At 37.9% G+C, this 27,543-nt stretch overlaps 1 long non-coding RNA gene across 1 annotated transcript in view; it reads left to right on the forward strand.

Annotated features, from left to right (window-relative positions):
- Nucleotides 1-3,204: 3,204 nt before the first annotated feature.
- The window catches only part of LOC122808031, an 84,900-nt gene continuing 60,561 nt past the window's right edge, over nt 3,205-27,543 (forward strand). Inside the window, exons 1-2 of the long non-coding RNA XR_006365767.1 lie at nt 3,205-3,583; nt 4,108-4,156. This is a non-coding gene — a long non-coding RNA (uncharacterized LOC122808031). The remainder of the gene's footprint in view (nt 3,584-4,107; nt 4,157-27,543) is intronic.

Here is a 27,543-nt window from a genome sequence, read left to right on the forward strand (position 1 = left end):
CTTCTTTCCTTATTTATTTAACTTCTTCCGGCTTTGTTTAACCACCTTTTCAAGATACCCTCTAGTTAAAAATCTGTAGCATAGAGCTGTACCTTCTTTAACCTCTCCAAGTCAAACAGATGTCATAAATAAAATGCTTTATTGATGACATATTTTTGATATGGAGAATTTGGAGAGGTGATATGGCTGTTTATGAATCTTTTTTGGAATATATTAATAATAGCAATAATTATTTGAGATTTACCTCTAAATGTCACCCTAATAGTCCCCATGTTTAGATGTGGTGGTTCAAAGTCCAATAATAAGTTAGAAACTAAAAAAAAATCAAAGAAGGAAATACAGAATAATGCCTATCTATGACAGTATGCAGTCTAATGGTATGAAAAATAATAAAATTAAAGGGTAGCTAATGAGACTTAATAAACTAAGAACAAAAATGATTTTATTAAAGAAAGTACAGCTCAATGCTACAGATTTTTAACTAGAGGGTATCCTAAAAAGGTGGTTAAACAAAACTGGGGAAAAAGTTAAGCAAATAAGGAAAGAAGGTTTGAATAATGGGGGTCATAGGATTATAGGAAGTTAGTAGGCTAATAGCCCTAGGGTCTTTACAAGTCTAGCCAAGTTTTACCCTTATTTCCATGATCAGCACCAAATGCCCCTGTCCAAGAGGGACACAGGTGGAACCCCCAAAGTGAATTTACGGTTACCCATCCAATCATCCAGATTGTGTATGAATAGGGCCGATGAGGTGGTCTGTTTGACATGAAGTGGGAGTCGAGTCCAAAGATGTGCTAACTGCTGGGAGACAAATCTGTCCCTCCAGGAGGTTCTGTTAGTGTCACATAGGTTAAAATCTTTAGAGCGAGTAAACCGTGTACCATTTGACTTGCAGATATGCAGCATTTCCAATAAAGCAGGGTCAAAGATTGACTTATATGCAGGGCATAGATCGCCTCTGAGTAGTCTGTATGAAACAGAATAAAGTGACAAAGGGTATCCAAGAATAGTAATTTTAGTATGTGCATGTTAGTTAAGAATACTTTGGATGAAAACCCATTAAAATATTATTAAGGACAATTGGACAATTTTAAGTAGTTTTCCTGATGTTAAGAAGGTAGTCAGTGAAAAATCTATTTTTGTTAACAAGAGGGGAAGAAATTTTAAAGATTTCTTCCAGTCTAGGTTAAGTATTAATGCTGAAAATAACTAACAAAATGGGAATGTTTAAATGTTTTAATTGTAATTATTGCCAATATTTATACACTGATTCTGCTCAAGTAGTGATTAATGGTAATATGATTAAAAATGTTCAATATTTTACATGCAAATCAAGATTTGTGGTTTACTATCTTGTCCTGCCTTTTATGTTGGCATGACAACAAGAAAATTGTATTGCATAATTTACGAACATTTGCATGCTATCATGACGGGATAGGAATAATGTACTTTGCAAACATTCCAGTAGTGGATGTAAGGTTTTATTAAAATTTATTGTATTGGATCACGTTTATAATTTTGCAAATAGATTTGATGCAGAAGAAGATTTCGACTGGAAGGAGTATTTCTTGCGGTTGAAACTGGATGCCAATGATCTTCCAGGACTTAATGACAAAGAGAATTTTAAAGTTTTTTTAACGTAAAAAATTAAACATTACATTAATTATTCAGTTAGGTAATTAAGTCATGTGATCTAGGGTTGTCATAAATGACTGTTTCTTTGTGGATGCATTCAGTCTGAAGAAGTCTTATATCAAGGGCAAAACGCTTTCTAAAGGTTATTTTTGAGTAAATTTGTTTCGCAGCCGTTTTTTCAGTATAGCAACAAATTGATCCTAACCTTTGGGAATATACAGGTATAGGCCATGTAAGCCACAAAACGATCAAATATTCCTCATAAATAAATTAAATCAAAACGCCATAAATAACCCATCAAAGAAAATAGATGTGTGTAGAGTGACGAATCGGTCTTGAAGTTAACATTACAAATAGTTATGTTATGAGGGGAGGTAGCAGGACAGTGTGCAAACAAGTACATTGTGGGTAGTAGATTGCTTGTGCAACACCTGGGCCCTCCTTTCTTCCCACTGTGTCGTAACCCTGTTAAACTAAAACGAAAATTAATAAATAAATAAAGCAACATCATGGCTAAAATTTGTGAACCCCATTATTTAGCATGCGCATAGAGAAAAATCCATAAAGTTAAATAATTTTTCGTGCTTGGTGGAGAGTTAGGCAACAGCTATCGGGTAGTATATTCTTTAATCGCCGAGAAACATTTAAGTGCTTGCCGTTTAGAACATGGTTTAGCAGCTACACGAGCAGGGGTCAGTGGGTTTCAACTACCGTGGCAGTACACTCACCCTTCGTTTATGTATTTTATGCGCAGTAGTAACGGGATTGCTAGCGGATTCTACATTGCATGTACGACAGATATACAAGCGCTCGAGGCGAGCATGATGCCAATAACTCCTAAATTGCCATGCAGTTAACTTGCATGACGTGTTGAAAGCGCACAGCTCGTGGTTCTTCGTTCGTGTGTTGTTTCGTGCCATCCTAAGGTCCGCGTGCGGTTATGGTTTCAGCCTATTGCTCAGAGGTTAGACAGGTGAATCAATAATACTGTCTTAACCTTCGCCCTCTCCCCCATATATAGAGATATAATATATATATATATATATACACACACACATATACATATATATATATATATATATATATATATATATATATATATATATATATCTGGTAAAAACTCTTGAGGGTTATTGTATGTCAATGCCAGACAGAGTTTCATACTTCCTATGTTATTCTTCAGAAAATGCATGCCGATACAAAGCCTTATATTTTATTAACTATTAAGTGACATAGTAATATGCAAAATGTGTCCTTCATTCTGGACCTTTGTTCCTCATTGTATTTCGCGCTGAGATGTGTGCATCCCACACAGGACTGATTGCTTGACTTAACCTTTCTTTGCTTTTCGCCCCCCCCCCCCCCCCCCATCCAAAAGCAGATGCTTTTGGGTATCGGAAATAAATGAATGAATGAAGGCTTGCCTCTGTCCTAACTTCGCCTCTGATAACCCCAAAGCAAAGAAACATCCCGGGACTAACGTAGATGGTTTCTAGTCAGCAGGGGGCGCCCGCTCCACACAGCCCAAGCTCTAAGTAGTGGTGCAGTGTTGTGTGCTACGAGCCGCTCTCCTGGTGTATTTTAATGGAATTTCCAGCTCTCTGGTGTCTGAGAGCAGCTAAAAATAGCAAAAGATGTGAGTCTTACCAGGACGTTGTGGATTTTTATTCGGAGCCCTAAATCTTGCGCTCATGCAGAGACACATACACACACCCACACACCCACATAAGCTTCATTGCTGTTAGGGGAGAGGGCTACCAAGTGAGGGAATGGGCGACCAGTTCTGACCGGCCCTTATCTCTCTTGTGATGCAGTGGGGGGCAACAAAATAGGTTTTAGGGATGAAAGAAATGACTATTTGGGCACTGCTTTTGCAAACTGCAGCGAGGAACAGGATGGCTAACTGGTTGATTGAGACCTGCAGTCCGTCAAAGAAAATGCAATACAGGTAAAAATTTATAGCACTATATTTATTCAGCTTTATGTAAAATAAGCTCATACAGTGATGCCGAGACTAATTTTAAATGCATGTGGGTTTTTTTATTTTGTATTTTACACTGGCCATCAGCAATTCTTTGCAGAAGAGCGACAGACGTGTGCAGTGTGCATGCGAGGAACGTGTGTCCAGTTATTTTGAAAACAAGTAATAATTTTTATATGACGTTTAATTACCTGTCCAGATGTATATATATTTGAAGTGTTTTAGGATATATATAAATATATATATATATATATATATATATATATATATATATATATATATATATATATATATATATCTAGGAGTTTCTTCAACATGAAGCAGGCGTTAAGAGAACAGGAAGTCTGCGTTTGTTCATCCTAGTAAAACAAATTAGAATTCGATTATAAGATGTTTTATTAAAAGGGGGGTTGAAGACTGACGGATTTTGTGGTTTTGCTGTTGTGTAATGCATTGCTCTCATATATCTGTTTGTCTGATCTGTCTTTCAGCGATGTCCCTGTCAGTCTGTCTGTCCAGTCAATCTATGTAACTAACCAGGTACATGCAACACTTTTTTCTCTCTCCTGGTGGTGTGTGAAATACGTTTAAATGTGCCATTTCATGTTTATCATTAAACAAATCAATAATAAATAAAAACATCTATACCCTTTGCCCAGAAGAAATGCTATTCTGATCTTCTGTATTTTATCCATTGTTAATGTTGATGTTTCCTTCCATGCATAGTTGAAACTGGTCATAGTATATTTTAATTTGAACTTTATTTAATTTTGTTATAAAAATGAATACTACATTTGGCTGATTTAATATGTGCTCTGTCTCCTGTTATTAAATTGTGGACTGGTCAACATGTAAATATGATTCTGTCTGTCCATTCATCTGTCTGTCCATTTTTTCTGTATAAGAAGGATCCACACACACAGTCACAGACACACACACACCTTTTTTCATTTTGGCGTCAGCAGCTGCGACAAATCGATTTCAGATATTGCATCACTTTTAAGACAGCACTGCAATCAATTTCATGTAGGTCACACACAAGCTTTGTCTAAGCAGTCCCCATGCAGATGTGTGGATAATCAGCTATGGAGCTTTCATTTCATCTCATTTTCTGTCTTGATCAAGTCACAAATGGGACCAGAAATAGCTAAGCAAGGGCCTGAAAAGTGTATTTTACTGAGTGGCAAGAAGAGAGATTTCTGAATAGTTGATTATGGTACTATATTTCAGAGAATTAATCACATACGAAAATTTATCATTGATATCTGAAATACTCTTTAGATTGTTTTGCTGAATGATTCATAATTATTATGTTTTGTGCATTGTTCCTGATGATTTCTACCAATTATATTGCCATTATGTTGTTATTCACAAGTGACACAATTCTCAGCACGTATATATGTACAAAAACTAGATTAATTCTTTGTTAAAATTAGAATGGCAAACTATAGCATTATCATAACTACCTAAAGTCAAATATACTTTTATATTACTCTATTATATGACATTTTAGTTTTGTTATTCTTACATTCTTAGACATAAACCAACCGTAAACAGTTTGAAAAATATCAAATTGAAATTTTAATGACTGGTGCTGTTTCTTTTTGTCAATTTTTTTTTCATGTTGCAATTCACCAAGCCCTATAAAGCAGAGTTCAACACAGAGAGAGAGAGAGAGATAGGGAAGGCAACATTGACCTGGATGAGATTGTGGCAGATATCTCATTCTCTGAAAAAAATATTATTAGAACATGTGAGTCAAGGTAACAAACCCATTTAGGTAACCTGAATTTGAATGTGAGCTGGTTTACTTCTTGACATAAAGCAAGCCTCTTTATGTCTTGTTTCTAGTTTACATTCATGGAACTGTCTGCAAAGTTGAGCTGGTCTGTAGTTTACTGGGTCATTTGTGACACAAACATTCTTCCCCGCTTCCTTTGCCTTATGCTTTGCACATTTTTTATCACATGAACTGTTACTGAATGAACTTGAGCATTAGACTAAACCATTTTGCTGGGATTCTGAGCTATAGCTTTTAAAAGTGAACAGTGAAGCTTAAGGTATACAGGCTAGTATTTTGAAAAATGGAACGTTATTGATTCTGGAGACCATGAACATGTGTGACTGATTTATTTAGATATGAGGACTGCCTCCTGGCAATTTGCAGGGAGCCAGCATTTTCTTTATAAACTCTATGTTGGATGGAAGGTAGATATGTGGTATAGATACAATATTTGATGTCTCTGAGCCAGTTTGTACCAAATCACAAGTTCACTCTTTGTCCTTTAGTGCTGAGAAACTCTGCAAACATATCCCAATATTTTAAATGCAATTCTTCATCTGGTTTTACAGCAGAGCACAACTGGTTTCTTTTCATTCCACTGCCTCTCTTATTGTCTATCTTTTTTTTTAAGTCAGATATCTTCTGCCTGTGGTGACCATCTAAAAAAAAAACTTCCCCATATTCTGTCTCAGAAATCCAACTGCAATTATTAGGTCTCTAGACATTGTATTCCATTTAATGATATAAAATATCTGTGTTCAATTTTCATTGTATTTGTTGCAATGCATTATGCCTCTTGTTTTTACTTTAAGTTCACAGTTGTCAGTGACAGCCACATTCCATGAGTGGATTATGATACTGCGTTTTCAGCATTTGAGGCTGTACACCCAACATACAGCTTCTTCAAAGGCCATTTGTTTACATTTTGTTATCACAAGTCCCAGGACTATATGAATGATCGAGCAAATTACATAACTTAAAAGTGGTTATAGAAATGATGCAATGACGCCAAGAATATCAAGCATGCTTTAAACATGCAAGCACTTTTAATGATATACCCCAGTTCCTGGAGGGTAATTGAATTAACTTGATATTACATGCCTCTTGATCATCTAGCATTGTATACCATGTTTCATTCCATTAGAATGCACTTTCTTGTTTAGCAACTCTCCTCTCCTACCCATCTGTATTTCTCCTATAATGCTTGATTGCAGACAGTTCTACTACTGTTGTCATCTCCAGCTATAGTGATTGGCTCTGGTTTACTTATGTCATTCTTCTTGGAGCCAAAATACATCAAGCATGGTGGAAAAACAGGCCGCCTGTCTTCTGAAATGAAATGGTTTCTTCCTAGAATTACTAATTTATATTTCTTACCATACACACTGAATAAGGTACCAAGTAAAAATTGAAGTGCCCACAACTTTCTCCATTCTTTGTTTCTTTAAGATCTTTTCGGATTCTGTTCCAGCCTGTTTCTGTGAAAACACACTGTATAACATCATATCTCTTTCCAGACCCACTGGAACTCTCATGGAAGTTAAAATAAGATATTCAGATAACCCCTTGCTTTTATCTGCACTATTTGAAAAGACAACATTACTAAACAAAGATAAGTATTACGGTTTTAAAAAGTTGTTTTCTTTGTTGCAAATGTGAAGAAAATTATTTAAATCCCATGTGAGTCTAATTAAGTTTTATATTTGGTTACTGTAAGGCTAGGAATTTATAATCACAAAGGAGCTCATCAAATACAGTGATTTAGGAACACAGTATAACTTTTGTCTAGGCTGAGTTTAACATTTTCTGCATTGAATCATAAAACACAGACACACAATCAAAAGTGTAAACACCAATTGTGAAAAAAAAAAACAAAAATTCCAAAACAGTGAAAGCTGAAAATTGCTGATAAATTGTTAAAGTGTTTTGCTAGGAGTTGCTGTGCTCCCGTCTTCTGCTACTCATACATACTAACTCTGAGATCACTGTACCTTGAAGTAAATATAATTGCCAAAGTCACTGCCATATTAGAATTAGTATTAGTATGTGTTAAAACAGACTTGCACATTAGTGTTCATACATTTCAGTATCAGACACTTGTGTGCCAAACTTCAATCTCACTCTCCTTCCTCTCCAGTCCTCCTCACTGTTGGAGTTTATTAGGCTGTCTTGTAGTAAATATTTCACTTTATGCTAGGCAATTAGTCTCAAGTGATTCTTTTTGAGACAGTTTCATTTTTATGTTATGATAGTCTCTCAACAGTTTGAATTCTAAGTTATTATAAATATTTTAAAGGGTATCCTTAATAGATTTGCCTTCCTAAATAGCTGCTCATTCTCCAAAACCTAAACAGCTTCTAGAGAATAATCAGCATATTCACCGAAAGAACCAAATCAGAATCATTCTCCAAAACCTAAACAGCTTCTAGAGAATAATCAGCACATTCACTGAAAGAACCAAATCAGAATCATTCTCCAAAACCTAAACAGCTTCTAGAGAATAATCAGCACATTCACTGAAAGAACCAAATCAGAATCATTCTCCAAAACCTAAACAGCTTCTAGAGAATAATCAGCACATTCACTGAAAGAACCAAATCAGAATCATTCTCCAAAACCTAAACAGCTTCTAGAGAATAATCAGCACATTCACTGAAAGAACCAAATCAGAATCATTCTCCAAAACCTAAACAGCTTCTAGAGAATAATCAGCACATTCACTGAAAGAACCAAATCAGAATCATTCTCCAAAACCTAAACAGCTTCTAGAGAATAATCAGCACATTCACTGAAAGAACCAAATCAGAATCATTCTCCAAAACCTAAACAGCTTCTAGAGAATAATCAGCACATTCACCAAAAGAACCAAATCAGAATCATTCTCCAAAACCTAAACAGCTTCTAGAGAATAATCAGCACATTCACTGAAAGAACCAAATCAGAATCATTCTCCAAAACCTAAACAGCTTCTAGAGAATAATCAGCACATTCACTGAAAGAACCAAATCAGAATCATTCTCCAAAACCTAGACAGCTTCTAGAGAATAATCAGCACATTCACTGAAAGAACCAAATCAGAATCATTCTCCAAAACCTAAACAGCTTCTAGAGAATAATCAGCACATTCACCGAAAGAACCAAATCAGAATCATTCTCCAAAACCTAAACAGCTTCTAGAGAATAATCAGCACATTCACTGAAAGAACCAAATCAGAACCATTCTCCAAAACCTAGACAGCTTCTAGAGAATAATCAGCACATTCACTGAAAGAACCAAATCAGAATCATTCTCCAAAACCTAAACAGCTTCTAGAGAATAATCAGCACATTCACTGAAAGAATCAAATCAGAATCATTCTCCAAAACCTAAACAGCTTCTAGAGAATAATCAGCACATTCACTGAAAGAACCAAATCAGAATCATTCTCCAAAACCTAAACAGCTTCTAGAGAATAATCAGCACATTCACTGAAAGAACCAAATCAGAATCATTCATCAAAACCTAAACAGCTTCTAGAGAATAATCAGCACATTCACTGAAAGAACCAAATCAGAATCATTCTCCAAAACCTAAACAGCTTCTAGAGAATAATCAGCACATTCACCGAAAGAACCAAATCAGAATAATTCTCCAAAACCTAAACAGCTTCTAGAGAATAATCAGCACATTCACTGAAAGAACCAAATCAGAAGCATTCTCCAAAACCTAAACAGCTTCTAGAGAATAATCAGCACATTCACTGAAAGAACCAAATCAGAAGCATTTCCATAGTTTTGGTTCATAGGTTCATAGTTTCATAGGTTCATACTAGGCTATCTGCCCTAGGGCATTTATAAGCCTAGCCAGAGTGTGTTTGGCTTTCGCCACCCATTTTAAATTAATTTTGCTATGCCTTTTTTTGAGGTTAGTGAATCATTTTTCAACACCAGTGCAACTGATACTGCAAGGACATGTTTAGGTTCATAGGTTCATAGGTAGGTACTAGGCTCTCTGCCTGAAGGTATTTATAAGCCTAGCTGGAAAATGTTGGCTTTTTCTGCCCCCTTAGATTAGTTTCCTGTATCTCTGTCCAGCAGAGCCATTGAAGTGATCTCCAGGGTAAACTTTCTGTTTCCCATCCACTCGTCAAGGTTTCTCTTTAAGAGGGTTAGCAAGGAGCTCTGCCTAATGTAGATTGGAATCTTGTTCCAGAGCATGGGAAGTCTCTGGGACAGGAATCTATCCCCCCAGCACGTCCTATTTATTATTGTGGTGAGGATTAGATCCCTAGACCATGTGGCTAGAGGGGATATGGTTTTCTTTAGGTGGAGCATGTCCATCAATTCTGGGTTGGACATGGCCTTGTATGTCAGGCAGAGATCACCTCTGAGTAGGCAGTATGCAACCGGGTACAGCTGGAGTTTCTTCAGTCGAGTTGCATAGGGAATCTGTTTGAGGCCAGTGATGCTCTTGGTGAGATACTTCTGTGGTCTTTCCAGCTGTTGCAGGTGTCTTGTAAGGTACATCCCAAATGGGGTGTTGTACTCTATGATGGGTCTGATGAGTGATGCGTAGAGGGGCACAATGACCTCTTTTGATCTGGATGCAAACCCTTTTGTGATTAGGTGGGCCACATAGAAGGATTTTCTAACTACTTTGGCAATGTGATTATCAAAGGAGAGGTTACTATCTACTTGGGTCCCCAGATCCCTTATTATGTTTTCCATATTTAGGGGGCTACCACCTATGTGGTAGTTTGTGGGTACTTTGTTTTTTCCAAAGGGGATGACTATGCACTTTTTGGCATTTAGCTTGAGGCCATGGTTTTGACACCAGGTATCTGTCTCAATGAGTCCCTTTTGGATGATGTCTGTGTCTGCCGGAGAGTCAGTTAGAGCCCCTAGTTTGCAGTCATCTGTGAACTTGGTCAGCCATAGTCCTTCTGTGCTTGCCAGTACCTCTGAGAAGTATATGCCGAACAGGAGGGGTCCTAGTACTAAGCCCTGGGGAATGCCACTTGTAACCGGTTTAGAGTCAGACCTAGCTCCTGCAACTCATATCATGTGGGTTCTGTCCGTGAGCCAGTTGGTAACCCATCTTATGACGTAGGGGTTTATGTTCAGGCTGGTGAGCTTGTCTATAATACCTGAATGGGGAATGGTGTTGAAGGCCTTTGCAAGGTCTAGGTAGGCTGTGTGGACCACCTTTCCCTCATCTATAGCCTTGGTAACTGTCTCAAAGAAGTCCACCAGGTTTAGGAGGCATGATCTGCCCTTAACAAAGCCAAACTGGGTAGGGTCCAGTGTTTGGAGGTTCCCAATGTCTCTGTTTGTGAGATCCATGATGATGCGCTCCATAGCTTTGCAGACCAAGCTAGTCAGGCTTATAAGGCGATAGTTCCCGGGGTCTGTTGTGGCTCCACCTTTGTGGAGTGGAATAACTGTTGCTGTGCACCACTCTATGGGCATGTAGCCTATGGAGAGGCTGAGTTTGAACAGTGTGTTTAGGTAAGGGGTTAGTTCATCTTTGAGCTCGTGTAGGATGCAGCCTCGGACACCATCCAGTCCCATTGATGCTATGTTTTTGGCTTTGGAGAGGGCTGTTTTAACCTGAGTGTCTGTGATTTCAGGGACACTACATTCTTCTGGTATGGTTGTGGGCCCTTATAGGGGTGAGAGGGGGTGAAATTTGCACTGAACCTGTCTGCCAGGATGTTGGCTATATCGGTCGGTTCAGTGTATTTTGTGCCATTCTGCACTAACTCCGAGCAGATCTGAGAATTGCCACTTAGATTCTTGACATAGCTAAAGAATGCCTTGTGGTTATCTTTGGAGTCCTTGGCAATTTTTCTTTCGAAGCTAGCCTTGGATGATTTTATGAGGGATCGTAGCTTCTTGCTGATACTGATCAGGATGTCTTTCCTTCTTGGGATTTTACTCTTTTCTGTACTAGTTTCCTCCTTCTATTGTATAGCTTGTTTATGGCAGGGATCCACCAGACTAGTTTCCTTTTCTTGGAGGAGTGAGTCTTGGTTTTGCTTTCGATAGCATGATCCATGCATTCTTGTAGGTGCCCGTAGAGTGCATTAGTAAAGGATTTTGCAGCTTGGACAGGGTTATCCTTTGGGATGCAGGCTTTGAAACTTTCCAACTCAGTCTTAAGTAACTTGAAGTTTGCTTTTGAAAAGTTTTTCACGGTGGTTTCTTTGACTGTGGGTGGGGGCGGAATGTGGATATCCAGAGTGATTAGTTTATGGTCAGATCTAACCAGCGAGGGGTTGACCTCCGGTGTGGAACACCGGTCACCCATGTTGGTGATGACCAATATGTTGTCACCTCTGGTGGGGGTGTTGACCATTTGATCCAGGGCATTTGAGTTTATAAATTCTAGGAAATGTTGGGCAAGTGAGTTAGTACTTGAGTAGTTCTCCCAGTTAATGTTTGGGTAATTGAAATCACCCAATATCAGGGTGTTTGGTAGGACCTTTATGTTTGCCACTGTCTCCGGAAATGCGGAATGGGGGTCATGGGACATGGTGGGTGATCTGTAGCAAGCTACAATTTGAATTGCAGTTTTGCCCACTAGTTACATGTGGATGATCTCTGAAGCATCGTGCTGTGCCACAAACCTGGAGGTGTGGGTATTCTTGATGAATATGGATATGCCTCTGCCTTTTGTATTTCGGTCTGGGTTTTGTGGATGAAATGTATGGTATGAGTTGTAGCCTGGTAGTGCTTAGGTGCTCTCTGGAGCCTTATACCAGGTTTCTGTTACTGCACATATGTCAATTTTCTCCATACTGAGGAGTGCCTCGAGTGCATACATTTTGAGGTTTAGAATTCTGGCATTGAGTAGCATTACCCACAGTTTTTTGTTACTTGTGCTATTTATGGCAGTGGGTTTGTCTTTTGAGCCTTGCCTAAAAAAGGCACTATGGGGGTGGCAAGAGCCTTGGCCAGTATTTGAAAGCCTAAAGTTGACAGGTGCAAGCCATCTCTAGCAAAACAACGTGGCTTGTCAAGCATGTCATCCCAGGCTGACAGACACTGGATCCCCTTTGAATGACACCAGAAGCTTAGCCAATTGTTGAAATTGATAATTTTTCTTTATACCGTGGTATCGTTCTTGGTGAGGGCAGGATGCTCTCAGGGTCAGGGTCATACCGGCCTGGGCTACGTGATCAGAGAGCTCCTCCATGTCTCTTTTCATGTAGTCCAGGGAGGTACGGCTCAGGTCGTTTACACCAACATGGGCAATGGCAGAGTCATATTTGTATTTGTTCTGGAGTGACCTGAGTGCTTGTGTTATGTGGCGGATCCTGGCACCCGACAGGTAGCTAACAGTAACCTTTGCCCTTGTTCAGTCTAGTGAGTGGGACGTCAGTGTGCCTGACTATAGAGTCACCTATTACTAGTGTGCTGGGTGTGTTATTTTGCCTTAAGGGCTGTGATTGCATGGCACACTGGTTTTGTGAAGTATGTGTTTCATGGTTTGTGGTAGGGGGTGGAGGTTGCTTGGATGTCTGCTTTGGAGGTCTCTGTTTATTTTGCAGATTTTTATTTCGAGCCTCTGAGTATGTTTTCGTGTAGTTATGTGTGTTTTTTGCCGGTGCTGGTTTTATAGGTCTATGTGAGACTGGTGGTGTAATGCAAGTAATTCCCTTCTCCTCTTGACTGTCTGGTCCAGTCTTGGGTTGAGAGAGCTTAGGCTCCAGTTTAGCTGTATAATTGCATCTCTTGCATGTATTAGTGTTTGGTGGTGGGAGGAGAGGGTTGTCTGTGTACATGAGGCAGTTATAACATTGCCTCAAAATGCCCTGATTTACCAGTTGGGCCAGGGAGCACATCTAAAACTGCCCTTTGGACATGCCTGGATAGGTACAGTGATCTGTTTTACTGATTGGCTGGTAAGGTTGAATAGAGAGCCTTGTCTTTCTCTACAGTATAGGGGGATCTAGTGTTAAGGTTTATTATTGCTTGCTATGAGTTTTGAGCAAGTGCCGGGCTGAGAGGTGAATGGTTTGAGTGCTTACGTTGAAAGTTATTCTAGTTCCAAGGGAAAAATTGAAGAGTAGACTTTGTGGAGCCGGGACTAGTTATACCCTGGCTAACTGGCGCTGCCCGGCGCACAAAACCTCGCAAATGCGGGTTTTATAGCAGGGAAATGAAAGAGATCGAAATTAGCCCAAAATGGCCAATAAACTACTACTATTTGGGCTGAAACCACTCCTCCAGGGACAGATAGGCTGCTCAAAGCTCCACTGTCTCACAGGTGAACAGAGAAACTTCCTTCTATCCAAGTAAAGTATGGGCAAACAGAAACTTGTAACACAACCCTGAATTCAGCATTAACCTGGAAACTGGACTATACTAGCTTAGAAAGGTGGGAAAACAAGTATATATATTTGTTTTCAGAAAATAAAGCAGATACAATCAAAAAACACTTTAAATGCACAGAACTGGCTATCACATTTGAGTGTGTAGCCTACAACAGTTAAACAGGTAATTTAAACACAAAAATGACTTTGTTAAAGTGTAGGCTGTTTTTCACAATCCTGTACAAAAGACCATTGTCACAACTCTAGATTTATCCCTGCCTCTTCACCCCCCCACACACACACACACACACACACACACACACACACACACACACACACACACACACACACAAACTTTAGAAACAACTTCCAAACTTTAGCAGATCTATATTAGATGGTATTTACACGAAATCCAGCAGCTTTTTTTTCCTTTTGCAATAAATTACTTCATGACCATAGCCTCGATAAATGGAAAATCTTCCCATAGAAAATAAAAAATGTTCTTGATGTAATTTAAAATGCACCTGGACTAATTGCGCAATATGTCTTATTCAGTACTGTTTTGAATCTGCAAGCTTCTTGAAAATGACATAGCTAAATAAATCATGGCATGCGCAGAACGCTACACATTTCTTTTTGATTATCAGTTTGGACTTGAGTGAACATTTTGTCTTCACACCCTGACACCCAACACGGGGAAGGAAAAACTAACCAATGTACTGTAGATAGATTTCGATACATTATTTTGCTGAGCTTCATATCTCATGCAGAGAGAAGAGCTACAGTTCCAAGTTCTGGATTACAGCTCAGTATCATACCTCTCAACCTACAGATATTGGAAATCAGGACAAAGGCTCTTGAAATGTCTAAAAAAATGGATGTCTAATTAACACAAAGATTACATACCTAATTAAAAAGCTGCTTCCAGTAAGATTGTGTAAATTTCACCTCTCAGAAGTACAAATTAAAAAAAAACATACTTAACAAAATGATGCAAAATAAATGTAGAATAATTACATTATGTTAAAAGTGCTTTCAGTGTTATTAGTAATACAATAAAGTTCCAGTTTTATAGTGAAAACTGACCAGACTTCCACAGTAGCATCAAAAGCCCTCAAATGTCCAGTAGGTCTTGTTACTTTTGACCTATTTGCACTTTTAAGCACGTGCATAATATCCAGTTCTGAGGCCGTTATAGCATGCCAATTCACTTTTTATAAATTGTCTCTTATATAATCACCAATAAGTCCATTTGTTATGCAAAAATCACTTTGTGTTGCAGATGGATACAATACTGTGAATTTCAGCAGTGGAAGGACAGAGGAGAAATGAAGAGAAATATATGAAAATGGACAAAGAATTGGAGGAGAAAGGCAGGGTGCTGCTTATACCCTGCATATTTATGTATATTTTTGCCTCAGGACAGCTAACAAGTACACTTTCTATTTCTATCAGAATTTTTGTAGTGAGTTTAAAATATGAGCAAAACTGGAAAAAGAGAAGAGATGGGTGTAAAGGAGAAGAAAGAAAATAAAGTAACAATTTGGGTAGTCAGCACGTGGCATAGAAGTTAAAAGCCATATAGAAGTGAACAAATAGTAGTATTACAGTCTTCCTATATTCTAACCAGGTACTGAATATCATTTATTAGATACTACTGGTTATTAAGAGTCACACATCCTATATGTATGAGCAGGTAAACAAAAGAAAATGCAAGAAATTATCAAAATGTGTGTAAAGCAATTAACATAGTCAGCAGGCTAAATTTCACTTTGTCAATAACGGAAGGCAGGCTGCTTGACAAGATGCACACTCACCTTTAATGTAAAAGGCAGTCAGTTCTATTCACACACCATGTATTTGTGTTAATTTTGGGGCGTGAGGTCAGTATAATGGTTAAAAGTGCTTACTTCACAGTCATAATGTACAGGGCTTGATTCTCACCTTGACAGGAAAATTGTCTAGGCTTAAAATGGCCCAAAATGCCATTATGAATAAGATGGGCTCTTCTTTTTTTTCCCAGTAATATTCCTATCCTTTATAATAGATGCACAACTGTAAAATGCAAGCCATCATAGCAAGGGTGGGGGAAAGGGGCCATTTCCTTCAGGCACAAAGTGTTACAGAGTGTGTAATCGAGAGGCTAGCTTTAATTTTTTCTGTACCAAAATACTGGTGGAAAAAGGCACTTTGGTTCAGGATTTATTTTTTTTTGCTCTTCACTTAAACAGCAGGTGCTATGGATTGGCTATAGTAGTATATGTATATCTATATATGTATACATATATTGTTTTATATATACATATATATATATATATATATATATTTATATATATATAAAATATAGTTACATATATAATTACATATATATATATATATATATATATATATATATATATATATACCAATACACACACATATGTATATAAATATCTGTGTGTGTGTGTGTGTGTGTGTGTGTGTGTGTGTGTGTGTGTGTGTGTGTGTGTGTGTGTGTGTATATATATATATATATATATATATATATATATATATATATATGTATATATGTATACATATGTATATATATATATATATATATATATATATATATATATATATATATATATATATATATATATATATATATCGGTATATGACTGTTCGATTCACGGCTGGAGTGCCTTCTGTGTGGAGTCTGCATGTCCTCCCCACGGTCGAGTGGCTTCCAAAAGACAGGCGTGAATAGGCGTGCCTTCGCTGAAGGTTGGGCGTCGGGCTGGCAACTCGGCAATATAAAAAAATCTACTGCCAATCATTAGTGGAACGGAGTTCCGCTGTGGCGACCCCTAACCGGGAAAAGCCGAAAAGACAAAGAAAAACAACATATGACTCCCTCTCTCTCTCTCTCTCTCTCTCTATATATATATATATATATATATATATATATATATATATATATATATATATACATGGGTCTACTACCGTAGATCAAAATTACACTATTTCGAAATATGATTGTAGTGGCCCACTAAAGCGAAAGTGCACTTCAACGAAAGTGCACTTTCACGAAAGTCACTAGAACAAAGGGCTAGGGCTTAGGTAATGGATAGTGGATAGCTAGTAGGGCTATCCACTATCCTTAACCCAAGCCTTAACCCTAAGGTCCATGACTACTGCACCACAATGCAGGAAATTGTATTTCCTCCACTGAGCAGTAGTTACAGACCTATTTCCTGTACTGTGGTGTAGTAGTCACGGACCTTAGTGTTAGGGCTTGAGTTAAGGATAGTGGATAGCCCTACTAGCTATCCACTATACTTAACCCAAGCCCTAACCCTAAGGTCTGTCACTACCGCACCACAGTGCAGGAAATGTCCCGTTCGACTTAGTAACCTTCGCGAAAGTGCACTTTTGCGTTAGTGGGACACTACTATCATATTTCGAAATAGTGCAATTTTGATCTATGGTAGTAGACCCATATATATATATATATATATATATATATATATATATATATATATATATATATATATATGGATCCACGTTTTAATTTCAAAAGCCCAAAATCTCGGCTTTCAAAATACCAATCCCAGAAAGTCGAGAGTTTGGAATCTCGAAATTAAAAAGTGAAAAAAAAATAAAACAACTAAAACCATGTTTTTGCAGGGGGCAAGCCCCCCCTGCACCCCCCACACCCCCCTGCTTAAATATACCAACTATGAGATCGCGCTACAATGAAGAGAATGGTAATGTTCCTGTTCCGCTTACCATTCTCTTCACTGTACCACAATATTGGAGATGGTATTTTTAAGTTGCAGGGGGTGTGAGGGTGCAGGGGTGCTTGTCCCCTGCAAAAACATTGTTTTAGTTGTTTTTTTAATTTTTGTTCCACTTTTTAATTTTGAGATTCCAAAATTTAGATGTTTTGAGTTTGGTATTTCAAAACTCGGGATTTTGGGCTTTCGATATTAAAAAGTGGACCCATATATATATATATATATATATATATATATATATATATATATATATATATATATATATATATATATATATACCACGGTGGTGCAGTGGTAGCATTGTCGCCTCGCAGCAAGAGGTTCTCCTGTTCAATTCTCAGCTGGAGTGCCTTCTGTGTGGAGTCTGCATGTCCTCCCCATGGTCCATTGGCATTCGAAAGACATGTGTGAATGGGTGTGCCTTTGTTGAAGGTTGGGCATTGAGCTAGCACCATAAAAATCTACTGCCAATCAATAGCAGACCGGAGTTCCGCTGTGGCGACCCCTAACCAGGAAAAGCTGAAAGAAGAACAACATATATATATATATATATATATATATGTGTGTGTGTGTGTGTGTGTGTGTGTGTGTGTGTGTGCACACATGCATAAGTATATATATATATATATATATATATGTATATATATATATATATATATATATATATATATATATACACACATATATATATTTGTTTTTGTTCTTCTTCTTTCAGCTTTTCCCGGTTAGGGGTCGCCACAGTGGAACTCCGGTCTGCTATTGATAAACCATGTGAGTGGAATTACAGTCAAATCAATCTTTAAAATGGCCCTCAAACCCATTATGCTTAATTATATATACTCCACAATTGATAATGAACATACAAGCTTTACATTTTCCACATCTAAGCATACCCAATTAAGATCTATTTCTATAAATATTAATATCAAATCATTTATTTCAAAGAGATATTTTAATGTCTTTATTTTCTTATAACAAAATTTAGGCTTAATTCTACAATTTTTCACAAATCTTGATTTCCTAGAATAATTTTCCAGTTATTGGTAATAATACTTTGAATTAATTTCATATCCCTACTAATAGGTAAAGGAAATGTGCAATGAAAATCATAAGAAACCACTTCAGTTTTATCCCTTGGTATAAACCCATATTTCAAAATAGGAAAAAATATATATCCATTTAGCTATACCTCATTCATAATAACATTAATAGAATTTTCAGGATAATTCCTTTCTACAAGCATTTCCTTAAGTTTAAAACTTTCTTTAACAAAGACTTGATCATCGGTAATAATTCTAGATGATCTGAATTGTCCTCTAACAAAATTTAATTTCATAAATCTTGGATGGTGATTATAGAACTCATGACAGTTATTATATAAATGTTTTCTTCCCTATATGTATTTGAATAAAAACATACATTAGCTTTATCCAAACATTTTTTTAAGTCTAAAAACTGAATGTCATGTCCTGTTTAGCAATGGTAAATTAAAAAAAACAATATTTTTTGAACTCACTTATAAAGACATTTAAAGCTTTGTCAGACCCTCTCCAAATAAAAAAAAATTAAAAATGTCATCAGCAAGTCTTCTATAGAGGGCCACATTATGAAAACCTTGTAAATTTACTAAAAAATCACTTTCCCAATAACTTAACACTAAATTGGCATATGATGGTACCATTTTAGATCCCATGGCTGCTCCTTGTCTCTGTTCATAAATATCACCATTAAAACTAAAAAGATATTAATCATCACTATATTTAATAAAATGCAAATGGTATTTATCTTAACATTACTAAAATTCATATATTTACTAAGATATTGTCTTACAAATTCTATCCCTTTACTGTGAATAATACTGGTGTATAAAGATTCTATATCAAGCGTAACTGTACATGTATTGTCATGGGAAATTAGATATAAATATAAACCGCTCAAAATAACCAGGAATCCTTCATGTGAAAAGGTGTTTTCTGAAGAATAGGATAAAAAATACTTTCAAGGTATTTGGAATTATATTCAGTCTTACTGTTATAGGAAGATACTATGGATCAAAATAGAGGCTGTTTTTCATTTTTATGCAATTTTGGAATACCAAAAAAATTTTCCAATATTAGGATATTCAGCTACCATAAATATGTATTCTACTGAGGATAAACATCTTGTTCCAATAAATCCAATAAACAAAATTTAATTTTTCTGAATTTAGTAAAAAATTCATTCATGGTGATATTTTTATAATATAATTCATTATTTAAATGTACTTTCAGTTTAATAATATATTTGTCTTGGTCCATAATTACTATTCCCATACCCTTATCTGTATATATTGGATGGTGCAATGGTGCAGCAGTAGTGTTGTCGCCTCACAGAAAGAGGTTCTCCAGTTCAATTCTCAGCTGGGGTTCCTTCTGTGCAGAGTCTGCATGTCTTCCCTGCATTCGTGTGGGTTTCCTCCGGGTGCTCTGGTTTCCAACAACGTTACAAAGACATGCATCTGGAGCCTTTCTCCCCGGGCCTCTGCTGAAAATTGGCTTCATTCCAAGTCAGACTTCCCCGGTTAACAAATGTGAAATAAATAAATGTTTTTATTTATATTAAATTCTTTTAAAGCATTATTTTCATCAATATACAAATTAGACCATTTAAATCCAGCAATATTGTTTAACAAATCACAAATATCTTTGTTGCATGCTTTCACAAAGGTATCAAGGGTGGGAATTAATGTGGGATTAAAATTACTTTTCTTCTTAAATACACATATTTCAATAAAATCACTAGATACAACATCATTTAATGTGTATTTTAAATAGATTTTTTCTGGTAATTAACCTAACATCAGTCAAAACATTCACCAAATCTGCCCTTTGAACTGGACTAAAAGTTATTCCTTTGCTTAATGTCCTGACATGAGCATCACTTAATTCAAATATGCTAAGATTAACAATGGTACATGAGGATCTAGAGGTATCGTTATTATAACCACAGTTCAAAAATGGTTCCCTCCTCGATTACAACCTCGAACATGTTCTCTTTATCTTCTGGATTTTTATTGCCTTTTCTGTTTCTCAACAGAGATTAAAAAAGTGTGTAATGCTAGTTTGGATATTGTTGGATCCTCTGTCATTCTCAGTTTGAACACTACAGTCACTATTTGCCCCACTCACAATATTAACACTATTAACAGCATTTAGCTGTTTTGGAAGTGAGGGGTGGAAAATCTTCAGGCTCAAAAATGAAACTGCTATTATTGCGAGGGCCTTCAGGTCTATTAATAAATTTGTTTGCACTGCTAACATTGTTGAAAGAAATAGTATCTCTAAATGCCTCTTTATTTTTTTAGCAAATATGCCAAACCTTTTGTGTGCAGATCAATATCCCTGTTAATATTTTTTCATTTTTTAAACCAGAGTTGAAACATGATGAGATATTTTGGCTGACATACCATCCCATAAAAACTTAACAGAATTAAAGAATGAATGTTTTTTAATCAAGATGTTAAGTTCTTTAATTTCTTTTCTGATATTATCCATTTTATTCCTGTTATATTGATCCAAAACTTTCAAAACTTGCAAATCAGCTTTACTATAAATCTTTACTAGATCATTAAAAATTGGATCACTTTTTACTAAGCCATTAGGAAATGTATATGTTCTCAAACTCATTGGCACAATATTGAGCTGAATGCACTGCTCCAGATAATGTTTTATATATATCTATATATATATATATATATATATATATATATATATATATATATATATACACACATATATATATCCCATTTCACTGACATTCATTTCACTGAGACCAAATCACCTAAAGTTCAAAACACTGACAACTGATTTCACTGAATCTCATTTCACCGACTGCTTAAAATGCTAATTTCACAAGACTAAATGGGAAACCATACACAAACCAACTCACAAAACTAATGGCTACCTCTTTCCACATCTTAAAAACTACTTATATATCCTCTTAACAAAAAACAGACAATATAAAATCAAACTAAAAGGGGGCTACAGCCCCGACACACCCCAACATGGGGAGCTGTGCCCCCCCACCCCCCTAACTATATATACTAACTCCAGGTCGTACTACAGTTGGGAAAAGGGCATACACCCTTTACTTGCCTCACAGTACTCTACACACTGTCACATCAAGTCTATAGCTTATAATTCAGTGAAATGAGATTCAGTGAAATGAGTTAGAGGTGTTGTGAACTTTAGGTGATTTGGTCTCAGTGAAATGGGATTTTGGTGAAGTGAAACCCATATATATATATATATATATATATACATATATATATATATATATATATATATATATCTATATATATATATATATATATATATATATATATATATATATATATATATCATGTTTATATATATCTATGTACATCTATAGATCTAAAGCTTGCTCATAAATTAATATACAATCCAAATAACTACCAATCACTACATTCTATTGTACAATCCTACATCCCAACCCGAAATTTTCATTCTACTAATAAACTAATAAACAGTTTCTTACGGTATACAAACCCAATAAGAGAGGTTGACAAAGCTTATACTCTTACTCCATAGCAAAGCTATGGAATGCCCTATCGCCCTCCATAACACAAACTGAGTGTCTGAAAACCTTCAAAGTCAATCTAAAAAGTCACTTTGTTAATAATTGCATCTATCCTTGTGATCAGAATGTCATACCACCATAAACCAACACTAATGAGTTTACTGACTCGGATACCCCTTTTTTAGATCAACTGAAATACTAGTAAACCAACTGTACTTCTGCGCCTTTCTTTTAAACAAAGTCTACTAATCAATATTTAATCCTTAAGAAACTTCCACAAGGCAAAAGTATAACCTCCTTCATATTTTACAGACTATATTGTTCATAGGTTCATAGGTAGGTACTAGGTTATTGGCCCTAGGGCCTATATAAGCCTAGCCAAAAAGGTACCCTGGCTTTCGCCACCCAAGAAAATTATTTTCCTGTGCCCCTGTCGAGCAGAGCCTTAGAAGTGATCCCCGGGGTGAATTTTCTATCTCCCATCCAATCATCAAGATTTTTCTTGAAGAGTGCTAATGAGGAGCATTGTTTGATATAGATAGGTAGTTTGTCCCAGAGTATGGGAAGTCTCTGGGACAGGAATCTATCCGCCAGCATGTTCTGTTTATTGTTGTGACAAGGTTTAGGTCCCTAGAGCCTGTAGCTCAGAAGGATTGGGATTTCTTTAAGTGGAGCATGTCCAACAGCTCTGGATTTGACATAGCTTTGTATGTTAGGCAGAGATCGCCTCTGAGTAGGTGGTATGCGACAGAGTAAAGCTGGAGTTTTTTGAGACGGTCTGTGTAGGGCATCTGTTTGAGGCCGGTAATCCTCTTTGTGAGGTATTTCTGCGGCCTTTCCAGCTATTGATGTCTTGTGAGGTACATACCAAAAGGGGCGTTGTACTCTATAATGGGTCTAATGAGTGACGAGTAGAGGGGAACAGTGACCTCTTTTTTCCCGGATGAGAAACCTTTTGTGATGAGGTGTGCCATGTAGAAGAATTTCCTGACTACTGTGGTGATGTGATTATCAAAGGAGTGACTACTGTCCACCTGTGTCCCAAGGTCTCTTATCACATTTTCGGTGTTAAGTAGACTACTTCCTATGTGGTAGCTCATGGGTACAGAGTTTTTACCAAAGGGGATGACAGTGCACTTTTTGGCATTGAGCTTGAGGCCATGGCTTTGATCTCAGTGAGGCCCTTTTGTAGGATGTCCACATCATTAGGAGTTTCGATTATGGCTCCTAGTTTGCAGTCATCTGTGCACTTTGTTAGCCAAAGACCTTCTGTGTTAGCCTGTACTTCAGAAAAGTTGATACCAAACAGGAGAGGACCCAGGACTGAACCCTGTGGTACTCCACTTGTCACTGGTCTGAAGTTAGATTTGGAGTCTGCTACTTTCACAGTGTGGGTTTTGTCAGTGACACGGTTGGCAACCCATCTTGTGACATAGGGATTTATACCTAGTTTAGTGAGTTTATCTATAATTCCAGAGTGGGGGATGGTTTCAAAAGCCTTGGTGAGATCTAGATAGGCTGTGTGAACCACCTTACCCTCGTCTACAGCTTTGGTGGCTGTTTCAAAGAAGTCTCTAAGGTTTAGGAGACATGATCTACCTTTTAAAAACCCGAACTGAGTAGGGTCCAGAGTTGGAGATTACCAATGTCTTTGTTTATAAATTCCATGGTGATATGTTCCGTGGCCTTGCAGACCAGGCTCGTTAGGCTAATGGGGCGGTAGTTCCCGGGGTCCATTGTGGCTCCCCCTTTGTGGAATGGGATACCCATTGCTGTATGCCATTCAGTGGGCACAAAGCCTGAGGTGAGGCTATGATTGAACCTGGCGCTTAGGTGGGGTGCCAGTTCATTCCGTAGTTTGTGTAGAACGCAGCCTGAGATGTTGTCAGGTCTCATGGATGCTGTGTTCTTGGCTTTGGAGAGTGTGTTTTTTACCTGTGCAGCCATGATTCCAGGAACTTCCGGTATAGAGATGGGCCCTTTAGGTGGTGAGAGGGGTAAAGTTAGCACTGAACATATCTGCCAGGATGTTAGCAATATCATTTGGTTCTGTATATTTAGTGCCATTGTACTGTAACTCAGAGCAGATCTGAGTGTTGCCATTGAGATTCTTGACATAGCTATAGAATGCTTTGTGGTTGCCTTTAGAATCAGTGGCAATTTTGTTTTCATAACTAGCTTTGGAGGATTTTATGTGGGATCTCAGCTTCTTACTGAGGCTGACCAGGGAGTTCCTCCAATCCTGGGATTTTTACTCTTTTTGGCAACAGTTTCTTTCTTCTGTTATAGAGTTTGTTTATGGCAGGGGACCACCAGATTGGCTTCCTTTTTTTTTGGAGGATAGCATCTTGGTTCTGTTAGGGATAACACGATCCATGCACTCGTGTAAGTGCTTATAAAGTGCATTTGTGTAGGATTCAGCAGTCATACCGCTATTGTCCATCTGCATGGGTGTCGTGAAGTTTGTCACTTCTGTCTTAAGAAGCGTGAAGTTGGCTTTGAAGAATTGTTTTACGGTGGTTTCCCTAATGGGGGCGGGATGTGGATGTCTAGGGTGATTAGCTTGTGGTCGGATTTGACCAACGTGGAATTGGCCTCTCCCATGTTGGTAATGACCAGGTCTAGGATATTGTTGCCCCTGCTGGGGGTGTGGATAAGTTGTTCTAAGGTGTTGGTATTTATGAATTCCAGATAACGTTGAGCAAAAGAGTTGGTTCATGAGTAGTTTTCCCAGTTAATGGTGGGGTATTTGAAATCACCCATTATTAGGATGTTGGGATGTACCCTAATATTTTTCAGTGTATCAAGAAATGAGGAGTGAGAATCCTGGGGCATGGTAGGAGATCTGTAGCAAGTTGCAATTTTGATTGCGGTCTTGCCCAGAGTTAGTTTCTCTTGGATAATCTCGGATGCATTAAGATGAGCAACTAGCCTGGAGGTGTGGATATCCTTAATGAATATGGACATGCCTCTGCCTTTAGTGTTTTGGTCCGGGTTAGGTGGCCAAAATGTGTGGTATGAATTATAGCCTGGTAATGCAGGGGTGCTCTCTGGAGCCTTGAACCAGGTCTCTGTCACTGCACAGATGTTGATGTTCTCCATTTTAAGGAGTGCCTCAAGTGAATGCATTTTAAGGTTTAGACTTCTAGCATTGAGTAGCATTACCCTCAGATTTTGCTTGCTTGTACCCGTTATGGTGGTGAATTTGTCATTTGAACCTTGCCTATAAAAGGCACTATAGGGGTGGCAAGAGCCTTAGCCTGTATCCAGAATCCCAAGGGTGACAGGTGCAGGCCATCTCTGGTGAAGCATTGTGGTCTGTCAATCATGTCATCCCAGGTAGACAGATACTGGATTCCCTTAGAATGACACCAGAAGCTTAACCAGTTGTTGAAGTCAACCATTTTGTCCTTGCACTGTGGTATAATTCTGGGTGATGGCACGATGCTACTCAAGGTTAGGGTCGTACCTGCCTGGGCTACAAGATCGGAGAGCTCCTCCGCATCTCTTTTCATGTAGTCCAAAGAGGTACGTCTCAGGTCATTCCCACCAATGTGGACAATGACAGAGTCATATTTGTACTTGCTGTGGAGTGACCTGAGTGTGTGCATTACGTGGCGGATCCTGGCACCCAACAGGCAGCTGACAGTAACTTTCTCCTTGTTTAGCCAGGTGAGTGGAACATCAGTGTGCCTGACTATAGAGTCACCTATGACTAGAGTGTTGGGTACGTTCTTATGGCTTATGGCCTGTGGTTGAGTGGCACACTGAGTTTGTGGGCTATGCGTCATTTGGGTTGTGTTGTGGGTGGAGGTTGCTTGCGTTTCTGCTTTGGACGTCTCTGTTGCTTGAACAGATTTTTATTGAGAGCCTCCGTGAATGTAGGTGTGTGTTTTGTGTTTCTATGTATGTGTTTTGGTGGTGTAGGTTTTGAGGGACTATGTGATGAGTGTGGTGTGGTGCAAGTGTTTAACTTCTCCTCTTGACTGTCTCGTCCAGTCTTAGGTGAAGAGAGCTTTTCTTCCAATTTGGCTTTATAAGTGCATCTCTCACAGGTTGTAGTGTTGGGTGGTAGGAGAAGAGGGTTGTGTGTGTTCTTAGGCAATTGCTGCATTGCCCCAAGATGCCCAGATTCATCAGGTAGACAGGAGAAAACAACGGAAGCTGACCCTTAGACATGCCTGGATAGGTGCTTATTTATTAAGTACTAAAAGCTGTTTTTCTCTAGACAAGTGAGGAAAGTTGCGTGCTGTAGTAATTTGTAGCTTATTTAGTGCTTACAACAAGTTCTGAACAAGTGTTGAGCTCAAAGAAACAGATTTGAGTGCTAAAACTAAAAAAACTGTCTAGTTCTAAGGGAAAATTTAAAGAGCAGACTTTATGGCATGGGAATAGTTTAACCCTAGCTAAGTGCGATGCATAAAGTGTATTTTTTTTATATAACAGTAAAAAATTAGCAAACTGAATTAAACAAATTAACCAACAAAAAGCTAAAAACCGAGCCCCATTCCAGCAGTTTTTGATTAGACAAGTTCTAACTGCACACTCTTGCCACTAGGGTGCAGGGGAACCTTCCTCAAAAAAAGATGATTAGTGCTTAAGTTATATAAATAAAGCTAGATTCAGCAGGTCTGAATTTAGTCTATGCTACAGCAAATAAGGTGTACCAATTTCAGAAAGAAACAGTTCAAATAAACAGGCACAATAAGCCTTTAAGCAGAAACTTCCACCTCAGAAAGGCAGACTCTACCCTCTCCTCCCACAAGAGTGCAGACCACATCTTCTTAATGTAAAATAACTGGCCCGAAGCCCAAGTGCTTAAAACAGAACTAATACACTTTTATAATAACAGGCACTAAGCCTTCAACACCAACTCCCAACTTAGGAGGATGTAAGCTACCTGTCTTGCCCCAACAGTGCAGACCACAAACCTTCTTAATGTAAAACAACTGGTCTGAAGCCCAAGTGCTTCAACCAAAGGCTTAGAATGACAGTTACAATTTAATCAGGCTACTAACAAGCAGTAATAAATGCAGCAGAATAAATGCAATAAAGTAGGAAGAAACACAAATACAGTAAAAGCAGATGAATAAAGTGCAATTTTTTATATATATAACAATAGGAAACGAGCAAACTGATTTAAACAAATTACCCAATTATGGCCGCAGTGGTTAGCATTGTCACCTCACAGCAAGAGGTTCTCCCATTTGATTTTTGGCTGGAGCACCTTCTGTGTGGAGTCTGCATGTCCTCCCCGTGGTTGAGTGATGCTAAAGAAACACAAATACAGTAAAAGCAGATGAATAAAGTGCAATTTATTTATATATAACAATAGAAAATGAGCAAACTGATTTAAACAAATTACCCAATTATGGCCGCTGTGGTGCAGCGGTTAGCATTATCACCTCACAGCAAAAGGTTCTCCCGTTACATTCTTGGCTGGAGCATCTTCTGTGTGGAGTCTGCATGTCCTCCCTGTGGTCGAGTGACACTAAAGACATGCAGGTAGGT

Source organism: Protopterus annectens, chromosome 8.part0 (genome assembly GCF_019279795.1).
Source record: "Protopterus annectens isolate FY-2018-M chromosome 8.part0, PAN1.0, whole genome shotgun sequence".
Lineage (NCBI taxonomy): Eukaryota > Metazoa > Chordata > Ceratodontiformes > Protopteridae > Protopterus > Protopterus annectens.